At 36.4% G+C, this 26030-nt stretch overlaps 1 protein-coding gene and 1 non-coding gene across 2 annotated transcripts in view; one reads left to right on the plus strand and one right to left on the minus strand.

Moving 5' to 3' along the window:
- Naa15 (N-alpha-acetyltransferase 15, NatA auxiliary subunit) overlaps positions 1 to 26030 on the minus strand; it is a 77861-nt gene that overhangs the window by 51411 nt on the left and 420 nt on the right. The gene's annotated exons all lie outside the window — the stretch shown is intronic.
- On the plus strand, positions 18097 to 18169 carry Trnav-cac (transfer RNA valine (anticodon CAC)). Its single transcript has one exon. It is a non-coding gene; the product is annotated as a tRNA-Val (tRNA).

The raw sequence follows: 26030 nt of genomic DNA on the forward strand, positions 1-26030 counted from the left end.
AGATTGCCTAAAATGAAAAATCTTCTGCACAGTAAAGGAAACAAGAGCACGAAGGACAACCTACAGAATGGGATAAAATATCTGCAGATTATACATCTGACATGAGCTAACATCCAGAATATATAAGGAACTCCAACAACTCAATAGGAAGAAGAAGGAAAAAAAGAGAAAATTATCTCATTAAAAAACGGTCACCTTGGGCTAGAATTGTGGCTCAGTGGTAGCGCGCTTGCCTAGGATGTGTGACGCACTGGGTTCAATTTTCAGCACCACATACAAATAAATAAAAGGTCCATCAACTACTAAAAAATATTTAAAAAAAAAAAAAAAAAAGTTCACCAGGGCTGGGGTTGTGGCTCAGTGGTAGAGGGCTAACCTAACATGCATGAGGCACTGCATAAAAATAAAGTTATTGCATCCACCTAAAACTAAAAAATAAATATAAAAAAAAATGGTCATCAGACATTTCTCAAAAGACATTTAAAAAAAAAAAAGCCATACAAATGGCCAACAGGTACATGAAAAAATGCTCAACATCACTAATCATCAGGGAAACGCAAATAAAGACCACAATGATATATCACCTCACTCCAGTAAGAATGGTTCCGATCAAATAAAGTAAATATAACAAATGCTGGGAAAGATGTAGAGAAAAGGGAATCCTCACACACTGCTAATGGAAATGTAAATAAGTATAAAGCATTATGGAAAATAGTATGAGGTTCCTTAAAATATTAAAAAATAGAACTGCCAAAAGACACAGAAATCCACTCCCAACAGAAATAAAAGCAGTGTATCAACAGATACATGCACTCCCAATGTTTCAAGCATCACTATTCATAATAGCCAAGAAATGGGGGAAAAAACTATCCATCAATTGATGAAGATTAAATAAAATGTGGCACATATACACAATGGAACACTATTCAACCACAAAATAGATTAATGTTGGTCCTTTGTGAAAACATGGTTGCAACTGGAGATTACTACATTAAGTGAAATAAACCAGGCAAAGAAAGACAAGTGCTACTTGATCTTACTTGTATGTGGAATATAAAAAAGTTGATCTCATAGAAGGTGAGAGTAAGTAGAATGGTGGCTACCAGAGGCTGGGACAAGCAGAAGTAAAGCAGGGTGGGAAGAGGCTGATCAACTGGAACTAAATTATATTTTTTTGGAAGGAAGAAAGTTCTGGTATGTTACTGCACAGTAGGTAGACTATAGATAATAATTTACTATATATTAGAAAAGCTAGAAGGATTTTGAATGTTCTCAGCAAAAACAATGTCTGAAACAGATCTGCTTAACAGGATTTGAACATTATACAATGTATACATGCATTGAAACATCACACAGTGCCCCATAAATATGGATGATTTTTATGCTTTTATGTGTCAGTTAAAAAACAAGTTTACTTTAAATTTTGAAAAAATTTGAAAATTAAAAATAGATGACTTCCATATTAGATATGATGGAGTGAAGGTGAACTTGTCTTTCCAACATAAACAAAACTGGATCAAGGATAAAATAGGCAACACAAGATAGTGAACCAAGAGGGAAAGAAACATGAGCAGCTCTTAAAACACTAATTCTTTACACCTGTAGGCACTTTCCACATTGCAGCACAGGAAAAAAGATCCCAACAGAGCATACTAGTCCACAGGGTTAAGAGAAACAGATTAATGTTCAAAACGGCAGAGTACTCTGCAAAGAAGAGTACTGAAAATGATGGATCTATCTAGGGGAAAAGATCCAGAAATCTGCAGAGAATGTCATGCATTTTTAGGATAAAACTTCACAAAGCTAAAGAATGACCAGAAAGCAGTCAATGGTGCTGAGAGTTCCAACTAGCCAGAATGGAGTGTCAAAGACTAACTGCAGAATTCAACAAACATTGCAGAAAGGCCACACCTAGGTAGTGAACACAAAATAGACCTGGAGTAGTTTTCACTTAACATGCACAGTGTGACTTTATTTTTGTAGAGTTGAACTTCAGGATTTCATGGTCTGAATGGAAACCACCTATATTTGTTTACACTACCATATTTTCCAAAGGAATTTCATACCAACGTTATCACAAAATCTTCATGATAGGGCTGGGGTTGTAGCTCAGTGGTAGAATGCTTGCCTAGCACGCATGAGGCACCAAGTTCAATCCTCAGCACCACATAAAATAAATAAATAAATAAACGGAAATAATCTTCATGATAATCCTGCAAATTAAGCACAAAAGGTTCAACCTTTATGGCATGGGAGTAAAATGTGGAAAACAAGCAATTTACCCAAGATTACATACCTAGATAATGGCAAAACTTAAGACTACAATCTAGGTCCTTCTGATCCTTGGTGGACAATTCTCTTTACCACATATAGAAACTGTATTAAATGTTATTGGCATAAAAGTTGTTAATGCCAAAATTTCCAGTCTTTTAAGAGATCTTCTCAACAAATTCAATCATATTACCCTGTTTCTTTCCTTACTCAGTTTTCCATCAAGGGGATATAAAATCACCAAAAATTAACTGAGAAAAATAAACACAAGATTAACCAACTGGAAAATTCTCCCAAATAACTGAGTTTAAAACAAGAAAATTAAGCTGGGTGTGGTGTTGCACACCTGTAAACCCAGCTCAGGAGGCTGAGGCAGGAGGATCACAAGTTAAAAGCCAGCCTCAACAACTTAGTGAGGTCTTAAGCAATTTGGCAAGAACCTGTCTCAAAATTAAAAATAAGACAGACTTCAGAATGTGGCTCAGTGATTAAGCACCCCCAGGACTAAAGGGTTCAATCCTCGATTTAAAAAAAGAGGAAAGAAAAGAATCAGCTTGAAGGAGGCCCAGGGTTTGATACCCAGCACAGCAGAGAACAAAAAATCAGTATGCATTTAAGTAAATAGATCTCAATCTCTTTTTTTCCCCCCTGAAAGCACTACTTCTCTAAGAGTACTTGTTACAAATGATAGCAGTCTTCCCATAAAGGAAAAAGTATCAATATTCAATGCAGAGCTAATCCTATATTTCCTGATGACAAAATCCAGCCAAAAAACTAGGGCTAGGGGCTGGGATTGTGGTTCAGCGATAGCGCACTCGCCTAGCGCGGGCGGGACCCGGGTTCGATCCTCAGCACCACATACAAAACAAAGATGTTGTGTACGCCAATAACTAAAAAAAAAAAATATATATATATATATACATATATATATATATATAAAATGTATAAACTCCAGATTATAATAGAAAATAAATGTTGATTTTTAAAAATCCTCAACAAAATGGCAAACCAAATTCAGTAACAAATTAAAAGGATTACACACCATGACCAAGGAGAATCTATTCCTGAAATGCAAGGATTGTTCAACATGTGATAATGGATCAATGTAATCTAATATATTACATTAGTAGACACAGAAAAAAGTACTTTATCATCTCAATTTGTATACACACAAGTGTTTAACAAAATTCAACAACCTTTCAAGATTAAAAACACTCAACAAACTAGGAATAGAAGGAAGCTACCTCAACATAATAAAAAACATACATATATGAAGAACCCACAGGAAACATCAAAATCCATTTTGAAGAAATGAAAGCTTTTCCTTTAACATCAGGAACAAGTAAGAATTCTTACTTTCATCACTTGTGTTCAACATAGTACTAAAACTTCTAGCCAGAGCAATTAAACAAGAAAAGGAAAAGGCATTCAAATTGGAAAGAAGTAAATTATTGCTGTTTGAAGATAAATTTTATATCTACAAAATTCTAAAAAACTTCACCAAAAAAAAAAAATCTGTTGGAACTAATAGAGGAATTCAACAAAATAGAAAAATATATAAAAACAACACAGAAGTTTTATTTCTATACACTAACAACAAGCAATCCAAAAAAGGAAATCTAGAAAAGTATTTCATTTACAGTCATATATAAAGGAATAAAACACTGGGAATTAACCAAGGAAGCAAAAGCCTTGTACAAAAAATTACAAAAACATTTCAGGAAGAATTAAAGACACCAAGTTCATGGATTGAAAGACAATATCAACAGTACCCAAAGTAACCTATAAATTTAATGCCCTCCTACTGAAATTCCATTTTTTTTTTTTTTTGGCATACAGAAAACACACACACACACACACACACACACACTCACACAAAAATTCACATGGAATATGAGAGGAGCATAATAATTCTCAAGCAGCAAAATAATTCTCGGGGGAGGGGAAAAGTTGAAGGACTCACACTTCCTGATTTCAAAACTTAACCACAAAACTAAAGTAATGAAAACAGATAAACGGAAGACCAACCGAGAAATAAGTCCTCCCACATTTGCTCAAGTGATTTTCAGCAAGGATACCAAAGCCATTCAATGGGGGAAAGGAGAGTGTCAATAAACAGTGCTAAGAATCTAGATATCTGCATGTGAAAGAATGCAGCTGCATGCTTACCTAACATCATATATAAAAATTGATTCAAAATGGATCCATGACCTAAATGTAAGCCCTAAAATTATAATACTCATAGGAGAAAACAAAGCAAAAGCTTCACAACATTGGATTTGGCAATTATTTCTTGGATCCAACTCCAACAGCACAATCAATAGATTTTTTTCTTCCTTGTGGTATTGGAGATAGAACCTACAGGCATCCTAACACTGAGCATCATTCCCCCCGCCTTTTAAATTTTTATTTTGAGACAGAGTCTCAGTAAGTTTTCCAGGCTAGCCTTCAACTTGCAATCATCTCACCTCAGTTTCCCGAATGTCTGGGATTATAGGTGAGCACTACTGTGTTCATCTTAGCAATAGACAAATTTTTGACTTTGCAAAAATTTTTAAACTTTGTGTACATCAAAAGATACAATCAACAATAAAAAGGCAATCAAGCAAATGGGGAAAATATATGTAAATCATATATCTAAGAAGGAATTAATATTTAGAATAATGGATATCTCCAAAAAATACACAAGTGACCATCAGCACATGAAAAGATGATCAACATTACCAATCATTAGGGAAATGTGAATTAAAACTCTGAGATAAAACCCCTTACCTATTAGTATTTTTTTAAAAAGGGTTAGGGATACAGATCAGTGGAAACAGAATGCTTGCCTAGCATGTGTGAGGCCCTTGGTTTGATCCCCAGCATTAGGAAAAACAAAATAGAAAATAACAAGTGTTGACAAGAATGTAAAGAAATTGGAACCCCTATATTTTTTATTAAAATATAAAATGATGGTGTAACTGAGGACAATAATATGGCAGTTTCTCAAAATATTCAATAAAGAATCTTGTGATTTATAAATTGCATTCTGGGTATAGATTCAACGTAATTGAAAACAGGATCTCAAATACAGGCTTACACACCCATGTTCACAAAAGCATTACTTAGAATCCCTAAAATATGGAAGCAACCCCAAGTTACTCAAGGTTAGAAAGTAAGGAAATTCTTCAATATTCTATGACATAGATGAAACTTGAGGACATTGATAAAATAAAATTGAGGATTTTGAATAAAGTGAAATATGCCAGGCACAAAGCAGTCAAACTTGGAGAAAAAAAGTATAATGGTGGTTGCCAGCAGCTGGAGATTGAGGGAATGAAGAGTTACAATTCAATGTGTACAAAGCTTTCATTATGCAAAATGAAAGAGTTCTGGAGATGTATGGTGCTCATGGTTGCACAACAATATGAATATACTTAATATCACTGAAATGTACACTTAAAATGATAAAGACAATGAAAAAATATATTTATTTGCTTATTTTCTTAAATCCATTTCATACTACCACTGGAGTTTATTCCACAGAACTATATGGGAAGACAAGTATTACAAGATTCTTAATGCTGTAACCAAACTACTAGGCTTAAACTAAGTTTTCTGAGAACTTACTTTACCTTTTATTCTGGAGAGAGAAAAATAGAAAATACTTCATATTTGAGCAAATCTTTCACATACAATTATTTAACACAGGTATTGTGAAATGACAGTAATCAAACAAATTTAATTCTCTACAATAGAATCACTGCATTAAATAGAAATACAAGACTATATTTCCCTAATCTGAAGCTCTTTTGAGGAGTTCTTGAAATTTCAGAACGATGAATAAAGAGTTCCGTTGGTATGGAATGAATGCCACAGTACTCTATTTTTCCTCCTGCCTATAACATGATCATATGTTATCTTATGTTATCAAAGTTAAACAATAATTTAAAAAATACTAGAGCACTACAGACTGTACTATTTTCACTCCAGTATCTTTGACCAGTAATTAAAAATTATAAATGTTACCACTGTGTTAAGAAACAATGAAGCAAAACAGGATATAATTAAAACAGACTTTTTCTAGTGGACAATAACATCCATGTGCTAAATTCTGAAAGCATACACTTGGAGACTTTTGCTTCCAAATGTATAGGAAAAATTGACACCAAATCAGGTTCTTGCAAAGCATAAAACTGGAAAGTACAGATGTAAATAACTGTTTTCAGCTGCTGGACAAAAGCCAACACAGGAAAGTGGTCTCAGAAAGGGAAAAAAAAAAAAAAACCCCAAAAACATCTCTGATTCTACCTATAGGCATTTTCCAGACTGCAGAATAGAGAGGGGAAACCCAAATAGCTCCATCAGTCTCACTAATGTAAAGGCATATCACAATGAGAAACTGCTGGAATAGGTAGAATGTATGGAACAGGGTACCAGAAACAACTACACAGAAATGAAGCTTCAGAAATCTGCATAGCAGCTAGGTGTGGTAGTGTACACCTATAATCCCAGAAACTCAGGAGGGTTGATGCAGGAAGATAAAAAGTTCAAGGCCAGCCTCAGGAACTTATAGTCAAACCCTGAGCAACTTAGTGAGACCCTGTCTCAAAAAAATAAAAAATAAAAAGGGCTGGGAATGTGGCTCAGTGGTCAAGTAATTCTGAATTCAATTCCTGGGAAAGAAAAGAAGGAAGGAAATAAATGAATAAATCTGCATAGCAATCTTTGCTGGACAGATACACAGCAAGAGTCCACTGAAGCCAGGCAAAGAACAGTCACCAGTCCCAGGAGTCCAACTATGGTGCTTATACATGAGCAGCAGACATGTGAGTTCCTACAACCAGCTAGGCGACTTTAATTAAACAGTACTGAATTCAGCAAAAACTCAAAGCCCACTCCTTAGAAGTAAAGCTACTCTAGACAAACCTTTATTAAAGCTTAAAAATAAGTCTTGAAAAGAAACAAGCTGATGCACAAATTAACTGCCTGTGGAAACCAAACTATTAAAAATATAACAGGATCCAAACACTCAATATTCAAGTGTCCATCAGATCCAAAATTATGGGGGTGGAGATTACTAGAAACATGTATAAGCAGGAAATGGTGATCCGTAATATATCCGGTTACAAAATTAATCAATGGAAACAGACTCAGAAATAACAATGACAGAAGCAACAAAAACTTGAAAACATGTTAGAAATGGCATTAAGATTACATGGTGATGAGCTGAGGTTGTGGCTCTGCAGTAGAGCCTAGCACGTGTGAGGCCCTAGATTCGATCCTCAGCACTACATATAAATAAAGGTATTGTGTTCAACAACAACTAAGAAAAATAAGTATTTTTTGAAGATTACATGTTGATTTTCTTTAATAATATTAAATATAGCTTTCCATCATTTTATTTCAGTTAATACCAAAAAAAAAAAAAAAGTATTTCCCTGAAACTGTTTAAAAGAAATGCAGTATCAAATCAAGATAAATGATAAAAATTCAGCTTGGTTGAAATGATGCCTGGGATTTCTTCAACATAATCAAGGGAGGTAGGGGTCACAGACAGAAAATGAACCAAAAATTGGGAACTGTCAATGTAAGGAGATAGGATCATTATATTATTCTCTACTTTTTTGTGTTTGAAATTGTCCATTAGTAAAAAGTTAGAAAGAAAATTAGTCATAAGGTTGGGGGTGCAGCTCAGCAGTAGAGAGTGTACTTGTTGTGAGAGAGGTCCTGGGTTCCATTCCTAGCATGAAAAGAAAACAAAAGGAAAGGAAAGGAAGAGAAAACTAGCCTTGGGTATGACAAAAATCAAATTAAGATTTATTAACTCTAGAAGCCTGGTTGTCTCTTAGTGTAGGCCCCATAGAGGCAGAAAGATAAAAAAACAGCATACACAGCTTAAGAATCTAGAGATGTAGCTATTTAACACTTAAATAAATTAAATGGCATTTGAAACTCCTTAGTAAAGAGCCTCAGCCTACTACCCACATATCAGGTGTTCATATGTGACTAGTAGCAACTGTACTATAAGCCAGATATAGAAATTTCAATCATCACAAAAATTCTAATGGGCAATATTGACTAGAGTTTAAATCTTAGCAACTATTTCATAAATAGCTTTACAGCACTGGCCTAACATATTAGAATCTCAATTGTGTCTGTAAAATGTGAACATTAACAACCTTGCATGGGTTGGTCAAGATTTAAATGCAAATGTACATAAAAAACCTGAGTAAGCACTCAATAAAAATATTTAAATAAAACACTATATTAACTAAAGCTTATAACTTTAGACCCAACCAGCTTCAATGATTATAGAGAAATCTGAAGCAGAAATCAAATTAAAACAGAAAAGAACAAGAGCTGATGGTAATGTTCTATATCTCAAAATGAAAGCAGTTGCACAGATGTATGCATTTGTTATAAATGATAGGACATATACCCATGACTTCATGCATTTCACTGTGGATAAATGATACTTCAATTAAAAAAATTTTTTTAATGTTTTTTGCAAACAGACTCTAAAAAAACACATTGTCTCTCTCCTAAAATTCTTTTAGTTGGAGCTTCTGTTTATAGATAATATTATATTTTTGATGTCTTATGATTTTTGGCAAATTACCACAACTATGGGACAAAAATTCTTTATATTGTATTTTAAAATAAGTTTGTTTATTCAAACAGTATAAAAATGAAATAAAATATGATCCACCAAGGTAATACTTAACAAATCAAGGCTATTTTATAATATCCCTTAAACTAAAGGAACTTCAAATGTCACCTGGTGTAAGTAGTCACACAGCTCATGTCTGGTGCCAACTGACTATTTTATTTTTATTTTTATTTTTAGTTACAGGTGGACACATATCTTTATTTTATTTGAATGTAATGCTGAGGCTCAAACCCAGTGCCTCACACATGCTAGGTGAGCCCTCTACCTCTGAGCCACAACCCCAGGCCCCAACTGACTATCTTTTAACTACCAAAATGGTTTTATATAAATGGACCCAAGCTCCGCCAACCTTTAAGCTGATAACTTATGGAACTGGAATCAGTTTAGTTTGCAAGCTAAACATCTTTTTCCTTTAGTTATTCCTTATACAAAAGTTTTAAGTCCCTCTGACATTCTGATCAGTCTGAGGTTAACATAATATTGTTCTCATACTTCTATATTTTTAAAAAAAGTAGTAAAGTTAAAAAAAATTGGATGCATTTTCATCACTGTGACCAAAATACCTGACAAACAACTCGAACAATGAACAGTTTATTTTGGGCTCACAGTTTCAGAGGTTCTGTCACAGTGGGCCAACTCCATAGGTGAGGCAGAGCTTGATGGTAGAAGTATGTGATAGAGGAGCACTGCTCCAATCCTGGCAGCCAGAAAGCAGAGAAAGGGGAAAGAGGTGCAGGGAAAATGAACCCTTCCAGGGCAGTCCCCAGTGACCCACCTCCTCCAGCGACGCCCCACCTACCCATAGTTTCCACCCAGTTAGTCCATTCAAAGTTGGATGGACTGATGAGGTTACAGTTCTCATAATTCATCTCACCTCTGCATATTACTGCATTAACACAGGAGATTTGGAGACACTTCATATCCAAACCATAATCCTGGAGGACTGAAATAACTTGTCCACTTTATTTTTCCAAATACACCTTTTTAAAAAAATATATTTATTTTTTAATTGTAGTCATCAATACTTTATTTTTTTATGTGGTGCTGAGAATTGAACCCAAGGCCTCGCACACATTAGGCAAGCACTCTACCGCAGAGTCACAACCCCAGCAAAGATACACCTTTTTTTAAAGACATTTTTTAATTGTAGGTGGACACAATACCTTTATTTTATTTGGTGCTGAGGATGGAACCCAGTGCCTCAGGCGTGCTGGGCAAGCACTCTTTCCTCTGAGCCACAACCCCAGCCCTCCAAATAAACCTTTTTTAAAAAAAATGTGTCATCAGTATTTCACAAAAACAATGGACATCTTAATATTTTAAAAGAAACAAATACAGAGTGTCAGAATAAAATAGACAAAAAAAGGTATGACAGAATTTGACATCAACATTTCTGTGAAGGATTGGCCATTAGGGAGTCATTCATTGGCATATATTTCTGGATATTTGGGGCCCAGAAGTGAAATTATATACAGTCTTCCTAGCAGCAGAAATGAAGGTAATAATCACTATCTGCTTTCAGAATACTATACTGTTAATGTATCATAAAATGTGCAGCTTTTATTTTAATAAAATAAAATTTATTTTATTTAATAAATAAAATTTTCAGCATTAAATTATGTCATTTGAAAAACAAAAATTGAAGGGGAGTTTAGGATTCCAGCTTATGAGCAGATTTCTGCAAAACTCAAGTATATTCATATGACTCAGTTAGCTATGAAATAGAACTTCGTAATTATTTCAATGATAAATTTTCCCAATGGAGACTGGAGAATGATGAAATGGCCATAGGGGCACAGAAACAGAAATATAGTTATTCAATTATATAAACCTTAATTACAAATTATTTTAAAGCAACCATTATTATTTTCAAGCAAAACATAAAAACAAAGTTCTTATAGGATAACGTCCACTTCCTAAATACTTCATAAATCATCATAAATACCATACAGATTAAAAAAGAGCAAATAGGGCTGGGGTTGTGGCTCAGTGATAGAGTGCTTACATGTGTAAGGCACTGGCTTTGATTCTTAGCATCGCATATAAATAAATAAAATCAAGGAATACTGACAACTAAAAAATATTTAAAAAATAAAAAAGGCAAATAAAACAACCTGCAGCTCTCATCCCACAACACAAGATGATGAAAGAATTAAGAACACCAATTCACATATAAATGCATAAACACTGACTGTCCAAAGGGCAACAGCGCAGGGTCCTAGAGGTGACTAAATACTATACGTATAATATTACCTAAAATTCACCCTCAGAAGCACGCCCCATCTGTAAGGAAGTACCGACAGCAGATCTGAGACATGAAGGAGAAATGACATTGGGGAATCAAAAAGCACAGATTCTGTGAGGAAAGTAGGCATCTTAGAAGGAAGAGGTGTCATTTGGGCTGGATGGTGAAGGGAAGAAGTGACTGGAAGACAAAAGCCCCACTAAAGCAAGATTGAGCTACGTGGAGAAGTTTATTTAAAAGCTGAATTCTTACAGCCAGGTGTGGTGGTGCACACCTGTAATCTCAATGGTTTAGGAGGCTGAGGCAGGAGGATCCTGAGTTCAAAGCCAGCCTCAGCAACTTAGCAAGGCCTAAAACAACTCAGTGAGACCCTGTGTCTCTATATAAAATGTAATAAAAGGGCTGGGGATGTGGCTCAATGGTTAAGTGCCCTTGTGTTCAATTCCCAGTATCAATAACAACAACAAAATGCTGAATTCTACTGCAGCAACAAATAAGACTATTCTTGAATTAAGAGATTTAGGAAGCTGCTCAAACCCTGTCACCAAAATAACATCACCTATTGTTGGTCCAGTAAAATCCTGCACAAATAAGGTGAACAGAAAAAAAAGACCCAGCATCCTTACCAAATTCCTTATAAGAAATAAAAAGTACATAAAGATAATGAAGAGTCGCTTGTAATCAACTCAGGAGGCTAAGGCAGGAGAATTGGGAGTTCAAAGCCAGCCTCAGCAACTTGTTGAGGGCCTAAGCAACTCAGAGACCCTGTCTCAAAACACAAAAAGGGCTGAGGATTTGGCTCAGTGGTTAAGTGCCCCGGGGTTCAATCCCTGGTATTAAAAAAAAAAAAAAAAGTAAAAAACTTGTCAGCATATGGAAACAAATTAAAAAACCTGAACCATAACAGAGGAAAGATGCAATATAATACCCCATTACAAATTACAAGCAATTAAATAACAAATACAGACATAAAAAGTTTCAAATCAGAAACTCAAAACAGACTGAACAAATAGGAACATGTGAAAACATGAACATGCTGAATTTAAATGAAGTTACCAGATGCCTTAGAGATCAGATATGATGATATAGAAAATGAGAATGTTATCAAATAAATGAAGAATAGAGGTAAAAAGAATCAAAGAATAACACACAGAAGAGTATTATTCTATAGACAACTGAAGTGAAACAACAGAACCATTACTGGAACCTGTAATTCAAGAAAATTTCTCAAATTAAATTAAAACATCAACCTACAATTTGTGATTGCAAAAGCACAAATCAGGGAAAATTTATACTCTATAGCAGACACAGAGATATATCAAGAACTCAATTTAGATAAAGAAAAACCCCTTGGATCTCTGAGAACAAAGACCAACTCTCCTACAAAGGAAATAAGATCAGGTTGGCATCTGTAACATAAGTGAAACAATAACAAGGCTATTCAAGATGGAATGTGAATCAGGAATTTTACAACCCTTTGTGTACAACCACAGAAATGAAAAATTGTGCTCCATGTGTGTACTATGGATTGAAATGCATTCTACTGTCATGTATAACAAATTAGAATAAATAAATTTTTTAAAAAAGAATTTTATAACTAGCTAAGCTATCATTCAAATATCAAGAATATAGAAGGGCTGAGGCTGGGGATGTAGCTCAGTTGGTAAAGTGCTTGCCTTACATGCACAAGGCCCTGGGTTTGATTCCCAGCATCAAAAAAAAAAAAAAAGTTGTCTGCTTGGGCTGGGATGTAGCTCAGTGGCAAAGCGTCTGCCTTGCATTCACAAAGCCCTGGGTTCGACCTCCAGTTCCAAAAAAGAGAAAGAAAAAAAAAAAAAAAACCCACCAAAAAAAAAAAAAAAATAAGATAAAAAAAAGAATATAGACTGGCTGGGGATATAGCTCAGTTGACAGAGTGCTTGCCTTGCATGCACAAACCCCAGGGTTCAATCCCTAGCACCACATGCACACATACAAAATTGGCAAATCTTACTGTATGTTAACTGTACCTCATTAAAACTGACATAAAAATTGTTGTAAAAGAATACACATTTTAAAAAGAATATAGAAAACAGTTTAAATGTGTAAGAATTTAAAAAATATTTCCATTAGCTGGGGTTGTGGCTCAGTGGTAGAGCACTCGCTTAGCACGTGCGAGGCACTGGGTTCAATCCTCAGCACCACATAAAAATAAATAAAACAAAGGTATTGTGTCCAACTACAACTAAAAAAAATTTCCATGAGCATTCCTGAGATAATAAGCCTTCTTCAACAAAGAAACCAACAAGAAAACTTCAACAAAAGGTCTATGGGGGGGGGGGGCTGGGGTTATGGCTCAGTGGTACAGTGCTTGCCTAGCATGTGTGAAGGCCTGAATTCAATTCTCAGCACGGCATATAAATAAAAAATAAAGGTCTAGGGCTGGGGATGTGGCTCAAGCGGTAGCTCGCCTGGCATGCGTGCGGCCTGGGTTCGATCCTCAGTACCACGTACAAACAAAGATGTTGTGTCCGCCAAAAACTAAAAAATAAATATTAAAATTATCTCTTAAAAAAATTAAAAATAAGGAAATAAAAATAAAGGTCTATTGATAACTAAAAAAAAAGGTCCATTGGTAAACACCAACTATATTTAATTATAGAACTAAATCTAAAACAAAAGTGTTGATGAGGTGTTTACAGTATGTAAAACGTTAAGACTCTCTCTGGGCATTGTGGTGCACATCTGGAATTACAGTTACTCAGGAGACTGAGGCAGGAGGATCACAAGGTCAAAGTCAGTCTCAGCAACCTAGACCCCGTCTCAAAATTAAAAAATACAGTGCAAGGCATGGAGGCACATGCCTGTAATCCCAGCTGCTCAAGAGGGTAAGGCAGGAGAATCTCAAGTTCAAAGCTAGCCTCAGCAACTTGGCAAGACCCCAATCAACCTAGTGAGACCCTGTCTCTAAATAAAATACAAAAAGGGCTGGGGATGTGGCTCAGTGGTTAAGTGCCCCTGGCTTCAATCCCCAGTATGGGGGGGAAAGAAAAAAAAAAACAGGGTTGGGGTTGTAAGCACTGGGTTCGATCCTCAGCACCACATATAAATAAATAAGTAAATAAAACTCATCTAGTAATTATTTTTACATGGAAAAGGGGAAAGTAGAATAAGGTCATTCATTGCCCCACACATAAAAAAAATGAGACTCAACAGCTTCAATTAAAGCATACACGGGGCACTGTGGCAAAGGCCTATAATCCAGCAACTCAGGAGGCTGAGAGAGGAGGGTCACCAAGTTTTTGAGGCCAGCCTCAGCAACTTAGCAAGACCCTGCCTCAAAATAAAAAGGGCTGGAGATGTAGCTCAGAAGTAAAGTACCCCTGGTTTAAATCCCTAGCACTATTAAAATTTTTTTAAAGAAGAAAAAAAGAAACTGACAAACCAAAAAGCAAAAGCCTAAATAAGAAAAAAGAGGGAGGAACACCCCTGGACTTGTTTTCCAAAGAAAAGTATTTCAAGAAACAAAGCTTAAACCTCCTTCCTTAGGTGTGTTACAAAGCTGTTCAAAAAGTAACTCAGTAAGGCTTGTGAATGGAAATATCTATTGCCCAAGTCAACATTCTGCTTTAAACAGTAATAAATGCAGATAAGTTTTTAAAAGAAAAAAAGACTTAAGATAATTTTTAAGGCATAAATATAAAGATAACTAACAAAAATGTAGGCTGAGGGTGTAGCTCAACAGTAGTGAGTGTGAGGCCCCAAGTTTAATTCCCAGGGGGTGGGGGAAATATATTTTTTCCATATCAAAAAATAACAAAAATAGAGCAAATAGAAATATCAGATAACAAGACACAACGTTAAGGGCTGGGGTTGTGGCTCAGGAGTAGAACGCTCATCTGACATGTGAGAGGCCCTGGGTTCAATACTTAGCACCACATAAAAATAAATAAATAAAATAAAGGTACTGTGTCCAACTACAACTATAAAAAAAATATTTTTCAAAAAGATGCACAGTTAAATATAAGATCAATTCACTGAAAAAGTTGAAGTTCACAATAATACACTAAAAGTACCATTTACCAGGTACTTTCATTACTTTAAAAATGTATTGTTTCTGGGCCAGGATTGTGGCTCAGTGGTAGTGTGTATGCCTAGCATACGTGAGGCACTGGGATCAATCCCCAGCACCACATAAAAATAAACAAAAGTATTTTGTCCATCTATAACTAAAACAAAAAGCTTTTTTAAAAAGTATTGTTTCCCTACCCTATCCATCCCCCCATTTAACAACTGGTCTTAAAGAGAATAAATGATAACAAGAGCAGTGGCACACATCTGTATTCCCAGCAACTCAGGAAACTGAATCAGGAGGGTAGAAAGTTGGAGACAGTCCAGGCAACTTAGCAAGACCCTGTCACAAATTTTAAAGGGCGGGGGGGTGCTGGTGATATAGCTAAGTGGCAGAGCACCCCTAGGCTCAATCCCTAGATTCATATCCAGGCTTCCTCCATTAAGTATCAAAACTGATTCAAAACACAAATTGGAGAAATGTGCAATATTTTATTTCCTTGGTTTTAAAACATTAATCTCACCACAAAAATATTTAGAGTGAATTAGCTTGTATCAAAAGGTCCTTTAACAAAGAAAACATTGGAAGAAGTTTAAGTCACCCTGGATATCCTTCAGTGGCAGTGTAAATAGTATGACCCTTCACAGAAACTATGTACAAAAAGACCAGGGGCTCTAGCTTAGTTACTAACCACACGGGGAGAAGAGCTACCCAAACACAGGCAAGGTGATCTTTATAATACTAAGGTAATGAACAGTAAATTCTGTAGTAATGCTTGTTTTCAAAATACACACTGGGGGGGCTGGGGATGTGGCTCAAGCGGTAGCGCGCTCGCCTGGCATGCGTGCGGCCCGGGTTCGATCCTCAGCACCACATACAAAGATGTTGTGTCCGCCAAATACTAAAAAAAAATAAATATTAAAACTCTCTCCAAATCTCTCACTCTCTCTCACTCATTCTTAAAAAAAAAAAAAAAATACACATTGGGGGATGGGGATGTGGCTCAAGCAGTAGCGGGCTCGCCTAGCATGCGTGTGGCCTGGGTTTGATCCTCAGTACCACATACAAACAAAGATGCCGTGTCCACCAAAAAAACTAAAAAATAAATATTAAAACTAACACACTCTCTCTCAAAAAAAAATATATTAAAAAAAAGAATATAAATTCAATAAAGCTGTTTAAAAAAAAAACACACACACACACACACATTGGCTCCAACATGGTTTATTAGGGGCCACTCTTTAAATTTCATGCTTGCTTCTATAGAACTTCACATGCCAGAACACTAGGTGAAAACAGAAAACAGCGCCCAGCTGAAACAAGTCCTGTAAGCAGGAAAAGCCCACAGGCACATACATCAAACACCTACCAGCTGCCTCAGTTCACCTTGTGTGTTGGGAGCCACCTTAAGCCACATCCACCCACCTCTGATGTTACCATTGGTTAGATTTCAGATAATCTTCCTTCTACCACTTCTCAACAATTCACAAACTCCAATCCTTCAGACCCCACTTATGCAAGCAAGTTTTTGATGTTTTGAAGAGAAAGTGCAACATTGACATAGTAGTATTAACGCATTTGTTAACCATTAACATGTAAAACTATGCAACCATTTTTATTATGTTCTTATCTTTGCTTTTAACCTCACTAATAATATTTTTGAATATTTTTGAATGCTATGCCCTACTCCATTTCCCCCGTTTTATTCATAATTATTAAATACCTTCTTCATGATTTTGCAAAGTACAGAGACTTTTAGAAACTTAAACGCCCCCCACCCCAAAAACAAACAAACAAAAAACAAGGAAGAGGGGAAAAAAAGAACCTATGTCCTGATACAGCAGAACTAACTGTATATAAAACAATTAGAAATATCCTTTTAAAAAATGCAGTCCTGGGGCTGGGGTTGTGGCTCAGCGGTAGAGCACTTGCCTAGCATGTATGAGGCACCAGGCTGGATTCTCAGTACCACATACAAATATATGAATAAAATAAAGGTTCATCAATGTCAAAAAAAAAAAGCAGTCCTAGGCTGGGCTTGTGGCTCAGTGGCAGAGCGCTTGTCTCTGCACATGTGAGGCACTGGGTTCGATCCTCAGCACCATATAAAAATTAATAAAATAAAGATATTGTGTTCATGTATAACTTAAAAAAATTAAACAAACAAAAAAAGATAATGAGTACTCTTCCCAGGCACAGTGGGTTACACTTGTAATCCACCAGCTCAGGAGGCTAAGGCAGGAGGATCAGAAGTTCAAATCCAGCCTTAACAAAATAGTGAGGCCATAAGCAACTCAGCAAGGCCTTGTCTCTAAATATAATATAAAAAGAGCTGGGGTTGTGGCTCAGTGGTAGAGCACTTGCCCAGCATGTGTGAGACATGCAGTCCTAAGCACTGGCTATACTTACTATAATTTCCTTAAAGGAATATCACACATTTATATCAGCTAATATGCAAAGCCTAGCATAAAATGTACCTCAAAATATTCACTAAAATACTAGTTTTTCATTCTTAAAGATTTTGATCAGTCTTCAAGCACTGATAATCAAATATGATCTTGTAATCCCCAATAAGATCTCTCTAAAAAATAAACATTATCATTTTAATTATAAAAAAAAGTCTTGGAACCTATGTTTCTCAATTTTCAAATCTATTTAGCACCTGAATAAAACTGTCTTTGCTTTTATTTTAATCTTTTTTTTTTTAATTTTTATTTTTTAGTTCTTGGCGGACCCAACATCTTTGTTTGTATGTGGTGCTGAGGATCGAACCTGGGCCGCACGCATTCCAGGCAAGCGCGCTACCACTTGAGCCACATTCCCAGCCCCTTATTTTAATCTTTAAAAAAAAAAAAAAAATCATCCTGGAGGGTCTGGGGATGTGGCTCAGTGGTAGAGCACTTGCCTCACATGCACAAGGCACTGGGTTCAATCCCCAGCATCACAAAAAAAAAAAAAAAAAAACAAAACACTGCTTTAACTGGAACAGTAATCATGTGTGAAAGTAGACAACCAATCCTAAAAGTTAGGCTTTTTTCTCTTATGTTTATAATTTTAAAAACAAACTCTCATGTCTCCTTTAATGTAATCAGAGAAAAACCTCAATAAGATTAATTTCCGGGCTGGGGATGTGGCTCAAGTGGTAGGGCGCTCGCCTGGCATGCGTGCGGCCCGGGTTCGATTCTCAGCACCACATACAAACGGAGATGTTGTGTCCGCCGATAACTAAAAAATAAATATTAAAAAAAAATTCTCTCTCTCTCTCTCTCCTCCTCCTCCTCTCTCACTCTCTCTTAAAAAAAAAAAAAAAAGATTAATTTCCCCAGGAGAGCTCTGAGAAATTTCAACTTATCTCAACTAAAGATTTGTTCATATACTAACCAAAGAAAATCTCAGTAGAGTGTTATCAGATAAAAACATTGGCCTTTCCAGCAATTATTTCTACACAGGAATTTTTATGTACTTTATAAACAATTTTTTTTTCCCCCCAGTACTGGAGATTGAACCCTGGGCCTCAAAAAACTAGGCAAGTGCTCTACCACTATGTTACAGCTCCAACCTTTTTAGCTTTTCTGAGACAGTTTCACTAAGTTGCCTAGGCTGGCCTTGAACTTGCAATCCTCCTGCCTCAGCCTCCAGTGTAGCTGGGATTACAAGTGCGCACCTCGGTGCCCTGCTTATCAAATTAAAAACTTAAGGGAGCAATACAATTTATGTCCTATCTCGAAGGGGGAAAAAAAACATGCAACAAGTTAGACTAGTATTTTTTAAAGTCACAACTTGAATCTAAGTTTGTACAGCTTGCATCATAAAAGAACTTAAATGTTTTAAGTGTACAGCTGACATTTAAAGGAAATCCCCAAAAGTCAAGAATGCCACCACAGCATCCAATTCCCTCCACACCTCAATATTTATATAAAACTATCACTCTTTAAGATTCTTCTTCACTTGCACTTCTCATTATTAGAACTGGCAAACGACAATCTTTCCAGAACCATTTTCACTTAGAATCTAAATTTTTCTCTCTTCAACAGAGATAATGCCCGTAAATAGAAAGCAAAATTGTATGCAGACATGAATGCTGATGGCTGGCTAATGATCACTGATGAATTAAATTAAGCACCTTGCTTTCTTTCCCACACTGAATTCCCAACATACCTTGCCAAATTCTAAGAATTCAACTGAGAAACACTCATAATGCAACCCTAATCTACAAAAATTTCCCAATATTGTATACCCCTGTTTCATAGTTATCATATACAATGGTCCTCAACCCTAACCTTGTAAGAATCAGCTGTAGAGTTTTAGGAGCAAGTGACTGAGCCTTACCAACTGGAAATTCTAAGTCAGCAGGCTCCCTCCTCACACCAAACTCATATAATGTCCTGATACCATTTTTTTTCTCCAATGCTAAAACAACCAAAAAAGAAACAATAAAATTTTCCTCTAGCTTTGCTTTTCTGAGAGAAGGCTACTTAAACAAACCAGGTACCATTATTCATTCACAAATGAAATCTCCAAGATCTTATCAAGGATAATATAGGTTCTGCCCCATATCCTATAATTACCTCAAATAATAATGTAGTCTACAATGCCAAGGGCCAGCTTAACTCCTTTCTCCAAAAATATTTACCCAAGCACACGTCCTTAACCTTTCTCTTGCCCAGTAATCATTATTTCAACATTCATTTCATGCAACAATATTTATTAACATTTACTATATGTATTAATATTTACTATTAACATTTATTAATATTTGCTACATTTCAATTTACTGTGGATCACTTTAACCACTGTAAGTACAGTGATTAGTAAAACAAAGTTCCTATCCTCATAAAGTCCACTCTCAAATTTTTGTTAAATGGTGATAAATGATATTGGAGAAAAATAAAGCAGGGACAAAAGAAATAAGTAAGAAAGTACTCCTGGTCAACAAAGACCTCTAAATAATACTTGGAGGACACCTGAGCGCAGTCCTAAAAGAAACAGGAGAAATGAGCCATGTAGTTAGCTGGGGGAGAAAATTCAAACAAAAGCCCCTTGCATATGATTCTTTATATGACCTGATTTTTTATGTCCAAAAATGCTTTTGTGAACAAAGAAGATATACTTGAATTGATGCTCTGTCAGATTGCATTGTCAGAGGTAGAAATATTAAAGGAAATGAGAACACACACTAAAGAGAGAGATCCCTCCTCTAAAAGCAGGTTGGTCAGCAGCCCTCCAGCATGCCTCTCAGGAAACTGTCCCTTAGCCTTCAATGCAATAGTTGGGATGGCCATTCTATTATCATCAAAAAACTAGTTTGCATGAGGCCCAAATGACCCAGAGGGCTGTAAGGTTTTGAAATAACTATAGAATGGAACATTAAATTCAGTTCCCTATTAAGTTATCATCCTCTTTCCTAAAAATATAGTGTCCTCTATTGCTACTAAAAACTAAACTGCAGTCACTATTTCACTAAAACACCGTAACTCCCCCCAAATAATCTGCCAAATAATGCATTTTTAACCTGCTTTAAAAAAAAAAAAAAAAATAGGAGAGAGAGAGAGAAAGAGAAAATTTTAATTTTTTTTTTTTACTTTTTGGCGGACACAACATCTTTGTTTGTATGTGGTGCTGAGGATCGAACCCGGGCCGCACACATACCAGGCGAGGGCACTACCGCTTGAGTCACATCCCCAGCCCCTTAACCTGCTCTCTTAACCCAAAAGAATCATTTTCTTTAAAAAATTTCAGGTTTCTGGGGCTGGTGCTCAGTGGTAGCGCACTTGCCTGGCACTAGGTTCGATTCTGAGCATCGTGTATAAATAAAGGTCTACCAACAACTAAAAAATATATAAAAAATAAATAAAAATAAATTTTAAAAAATCTCAGGTTTCTAACACCATACACATTTTAAACATAAACTCTGTCAATATAAAACTTTAAAAATGTATTTATTGTTCACTCATACTATACCTCATTCCAGAAAGGATTAGAGCAAAAGTGTCAAAGTAAAGAAATAAACAAAAGAGTAAATTTACCACATCATCAAAAGGTTTTTCCTCTCACTAGATTTTTACAGGCTTCTTAAAAAATTGTGATTATGGGCTGGGGATGTGGCTCAAGTGGTAGCGCGCTTGCCTGGCATGCGTGCGGCCCAGGTTCGATCCTCAGCACCACATACAAACAAAGATGTTGTGTCCAGCAAAAACAAAAAAATAAATATTAAAATTCTCTCTCTCACTCTCTCTCTTTTTAAAAAAAAAAAAAAAAAAAGGTGATTATAAGAATACACCTATAATCCCAGAGACTCAAGAAGCCGAGGCAAGAGAATCACAAGTTTCAGGTCAGCACCAGAAATTTAGTGAGACCCTGCCTTAAAAAAAAAAAAAAAGAACTGGGGATATAAGCTCAGTGATAAAGCACCCCTGGATTCAATCCCCAGTACCACCAAAAAGAAAAAAAGCGATTTTTAAAAAAATAACAAAATGATTTTTTTAAACAACAAAGTATATTTACATCATAGCAAGATTACATTTAGTTTTCTCATATTATTCATTTTATAAATTGTCTTTATTTCTTAATTGACAAGATTATAATATTTATGGCGAACAAAGTAATATTTTTCAGATCACGGTAACAGGTATATCCATAAGCTCAAACATTTATCATTTCTTCATGCTGGGAATATTCAAAATCTTCTACTAGCTATTTGGAAACACACGATTAATTGTGCCAATCAAGGTTACCCTACTGTGCTGTAGAACATTATAAGTCATTTCTCCTCTCCAAATGGACCTCTATATTAACCAACATCTTTCCACCCCTCCTCCCACTCTGGAAAACTTTAAGACACAAATTTATTCTAGTTTCTGGCTGGGTGTGTGACTCAGTGGTAGGGCACTTTGCCTAGCATGCACTAGGCCCTGGGTTCAATCTCCAGCAGGACAGAAAGAAAAAACAAAAAAGAAATTTATTTAGTTTAAACTTTTCGTTACTATGTACAGAAGGGAATTTCACAGCAGGTAAAAAATTGTTTCTATTTTTTGTTTTCTCTTTGTCATATTCTAAACAAAAGCAATACAAGCAAAACTGTATCAAAACCAATTTCAAAGCAACAATCTGTATTTGGTTGCAAAACTAAAATTCTATCACACGGAATTTAAATCACCTTGCCGAGTTTGATCTCCAGTATCACATACATGTACAAAGTTAAAAAAATAAATCAGCTGTCCTTTCATGTGCACATGGAAACCTACTTGGTAAGAATTCCTAACGTGAGCTTTTTCAGCAACTAAAACTTATCTGCTTTAACTGTAAAAACAACCCTTTTTCCAAAAATCATATGAAATAATATGTGCAAACCTAACAATTACAACTCTTTGCCTACAAAAGAACCCTTCCCTCCTCTTATGCTGCTACCCAAAATATCCAAACACTAATACAAACATACAAACACTGGGGGAAAAAAACCAAAAGTCTGATTCCTGACTCCAAAACTAGCTATTTGCTTAATAAAATGCCCATTTTAAGAGTATGAAGAATAGCCAGGTGCAATAGCAGGCAACTATAATCCCTTAAGAATGGGGAGGGTAAGGCAGGAAGATCACAGATACAGGCCAGCAAGACCCTGTCTCAAAAATAAAGAAGAAAACTTCTGGCAAACACAATTCTTTAAACAAAATCTTACACAATATATATATCGTATTAAATTAACAAATTATAGACAAGAAACATTATGCAGAGTTTTTTTGACTAACTTGTATCAATGCTTACTCAGAAGTAGAATAATATGAAAAATTAGAAGGGCCAAATGTGCAACAAAATTTAATTTTAGATATCAACTAAGCCAGGCAAATCTACTGCAGAAACTGAAATTTTTGCAAACTGTGTAAACAAGGCTTCCGCTGAAAAATTAAGGCCAAAACATTTTCATTATTTTTAAATTGAAGCTTCACATTTTTAGAAAGCATAAGCTAACTTCATTTCCTACATAAATTTACAAATATAGTACAACAAATTATGTAAAACCTCAAAAACTGAATGGTGCCAGAATGATTAACAGTTACCAACTTACTAACATTTGACTTAACCATTCAAGTATGTCCACCTTCATCACAGAAGGAAAGAAAAAAAGGCTTAAAATAAAGAGCTAACTTACTATAAAAGTTGAGCAAGCTGAAGTAATTTGGGAAAAAAAATACTATCCTTTTGTTTAATATTTTCTTCACTCTTAATATAAGAGAAACATAAGGACATTATTTCTCTTCACTATTTTATTTTGTGATTTTCATATTTCTTTTCCTACACTTTGTCACAATAAATAAATCGTTGAGCACTGATTGTAGCTATGAAATTAAAGATTTGTTCCACCTTCACTACGACTAAAGAAAACGGTCTAAAATGCTTAGTCAAGACTAGAGCCAGGTGCGATGGTGCACACCTGTAATCCCAAAGACTCAGGAGGCTGAGGCAGGAGGATTGCAAGTTCAAGACCAGCTTCAGCAACCTAGAAAGTTCTTAAGCAATTTAGTGAGACCCTGTCTCAAAATAAAAAAGGGTTGGGGATATAGTTCAATGGTAAAGTACCCATGGGTTAAATCCCCAGTACCAAAGAAAGAAAAAACAAAAAAAGAACTGCAGAACTGGGAACATAGCTCAGTGGTACAGTACTTCCCTGGAATGTATGAAGCCCTGGATTCAATCTGCAGTATTGGGGAGCAGAGGAAGAACTGCTCTTCCATGCATAGTTAAACAAACTGTGATAAATCCACATAATGGAATACTACTCAGCAATAAAAAGGGACAGACCACTGATACAAGCAACAACTTATATAAATTATATGAATTATGGAAAAGTAAAAGGTATTTAAAAAACAAAAATAAAGGAAAGGGGGGATATTAAGATAAATTGCAATAAAACTATGTTTAACCCTACCAACACATCAATCAGCCTTTTGAAAGGTTTTTTAAAAGGTTTAAAAAATAAGGACTGGGAGTGTAGCTCAGTGGAAGAACACATGCTTAGAAAGCCACAGGCTCTGGGGTTCAATCCCCAGTACCTCAATATGTGTGTGTGTGTGTGTGTGTGTGCATGCATGTATGTGTGTGTGTAGGTGTGTGTATATGTATGTGTGTGTTATATTCATCCTAAAACTAAGCCACTTACACTTCAATCACTTTTGTTGAGGGTTACCATGGAGTGAACCCAGAGGTGCTTAACTAATGAGCCACATCCTCAGCCCTTTTTAGTATTTTATTTAGAGATACAGTCTCACTGAGTTGCTTAGGGCCTTGCTAAATTGCTGAGGCTGGCTTCTTGAGATCCTCCTACCTCAGCCTGAGATTACAAAACTGCCCTACCACTCTGGGCTTCCAATTAGTACGCTCCCCCTTTTTTAAATACTTGAATTTTTTAGTTGTATTTGAACACAATACCCTTACTTATTTATTTTTATGTGCGGCTGAGGATCAAAACCAGGGCCTCGCACGTGCTAGGCAAATGTTCTACTGCTGAGCCATAAACCCAGCCCCTCCAATTAGTCTTAAAAACAAAATGCTAATACAGATCTCAGGGTAATTGAAACTTGATGAAACTTTCTAATGTTTTAAACATGAACTGAAATCTGACATATGGATTCTTTTGGAAAAAAAAAAATCAGTTTGATTATTTCTAGAAAAACTGGAATTTCACTTTCCAACAAGTGAAATAATTATAATTGCAAAAGGTGAACGCTTACACACACCCTCCAAATTTTTAAGACTTAAGTTTGGCAAGTACAGTTAATTCTTTCCTAAAGTAATATTTGCACGAAAGGGACAACCCACACACTAAATGACAAACCAAAAAAAAAAAAAAAAAAAGTGATACAATGTATCAATTATAGCTCCAAGGTTACAGGGCATATTTTACAATGTAAACAGTCACTACAAATATCAACGCATTCAGTTTTTTTAAGAGTGCAATCTGCATACATTTGAAACGTAGAGAATGAAGTTGAGCCAGCGTCAACAAGATCCAACTTAAAAGTTCTTGTGTTTCCTTTTCTGCGTTAAGTTTTGGCATCAGTGTTAAGACATTTCAGAGAGTTAAGAAAATCTGTCCAGAACGTATCAACTAAAGACTCTCAACTTTTCACTTCCTACCAGACCGCCCCCTCGCCCTGGGCCCCACCTCCCGAGGAGGGTGATGGGGTGGGGCTGTTTCCCGCTAGGAAACTAAGAAATAAATGCTCTTCCCTACTCCAGAAAGAAGGGAACCGGGGAGGCCATAAGGAGCTTCAGACTCAGATATGCAACGAACTTCGAGGAGGTAGCTGACTGGAAGCTTTCTCCCCTCCACTGAACTCCCTTCTGCCTTCCCTCCTCCCAGGTCGTGCAGTGACCCCGGGCCGGGCGGGGACAGGTGAATCCCAGGAGGGGAGAAAGAGGGAGGGACTGCCGACCGAGAGGGAACCGCGTTCAGGCAATGAATGAGTCGTGCCGCATCCGCACCACCTGTTCCTTCCAAGGGTGCCACTTCGGCCTGCCGGCAGTATTCCTGCACCAACCGGGCCGCTACCGCTGCCCGTGCTGCCCGCTTCCCTGCTAGAGGCCAGGCCTCTCCTCCCTCCGCTCGGGAAGGGTGAAAGCCAACCGTCTAGAAGCCGGGAGGTCGGGGCCTAGTCCGGAACCAGGGCCTCGGAAGCGCGGGGACGGGAGGGGGAAGCCTGTGGTCCCAGGCGCGGGGGCCGAAGTGGGAGCCACAGGGAGGGGACGGAGAAGAGCATTCGGCCTCGCGAGTACTACGAAGGCGGGGTCCCGAGCGGGGGTGACTGGGCGCC

The sequence above is a fragment of the Callospermophilus lateralis genome, chromosome 8, assembly GCF_048772815.1.
Source record: "Callospermophilus lateralis isolate mCalLat2 chromosome 8, mCalLat2.hap1, whole genome shotgun sequence".
Lineage (NCBI taxonomy): Eukaryota > Metazoa > Chordata > Mammalia > Rodentia > Sciuridae > Callospermophilus > Callospermophilus lateralis.